This window comes from Prionailurus bengalensis, chromosome B1 (assembly GCF_016509475.1).
Source record: "Prionailurus bengalensis isolate Pbe53 chromosome B1, Fcat_Pben_1.1_paternal_pri, whole genome shotgun sequence".
Classification (NCBI taxonomy): domain Eukaryota; kingdom Metazoa; phylum Chordata; class Mammalia; order Carnivora; family Felidae; genus Prionailurus; species Prionailurus bengalensis.
Genome location: NC_057344.1, coordinates 180,193,149 through 180,194,272, shown reverse-complemented (window position 1 = coordinate 180,194,272; position 1,124 = coordinate 180,193,149).

Here is a 1,124-nt window from a genome sequence, read left to right as displayed (position 1 = left end):
CTCACGCAGCTTACATTCTATTATGTTGGGTGTACTGGTAATAAAAGGGAGAGGGGAACGATTAAAAAATTACAAAGTTAAATGGATATAGTTTACAGAAAGTAAAGAAAAGAGTGAGTTAAGATGCTTGAAATTCATGTTTTATGGTTAATCATAAAAGGGCTTCTTTGTAAGGAGACATTTGAGAAAAGATGGTAAATGCACAACTATACCTAAGAGAACAGAAAATGCTTGGAATTTGGAACATGTGGTGAATTTGAAGATTGGCAACAAAACCAGTGGGGGTACAAGGTAGCAAATAAGAACTTCTGCTAGCCCGGGTCCAGATCTGGTCAATGTCTCTTGCGAATATTGAGACCCTATGCCTTTATTGAAATAGGAATTTAACAGAAGATGTCGATCAGAGCGTGGACTTATCCTACTGCCATTCAGTAAGACCATGGATAATCATTCCTTATGCCACCCAATGCTCAAGTGGAGAGTTTGGTTTGGGAAGATGGATTATATTCCTTTGTGGCATGGGAGAAATGGATAGTTTACAGATATAGGTGAAGGTAGTTTGGTAGATAGAATTGATGGAATCATGTGGAAAGTTTCTTCTGAATGATCCCCTTATTCTCAGGAAAATAGAAAATATACTACTACTGAGTTTGAGGTTACCCTCTGAGACTGTGTTATAAGGTTAAGGAGAAAAGAAAAGCACCATTCTTATTAGAGGAATGCGCGAATAAGCAGAGTAGGGGCACACAGTAGGCTTGTTTTGCAACGCTAAGGGTGATTTTGTAATTTGAAATCATGAATGTCAAATGGTGCCATTTGTCATATTGGTGATTTTTTCCCCCAGCAAACCTCAGCTCTGTCTCTAGAAGCATAGAGAAGGCAAAGACCTAATTTAACCAGATCAATTATTTTCCCAAGTAAAACACATGATAAGATAATGGCACAAGGAATTTGAACATACATAAAAATTACTGATGTTAGTAGTAAACCACAGATTTTTAAAAACCCCTAATGCCTGGAGGGCATCATGAAGCTGAACAAGAGAGAAAATGATATGTAATTCCTATACTGTAGGTGCTGAGGGGCAAAATTTAGAAGTTAGGATTCTGAAAGTATTAAACTGG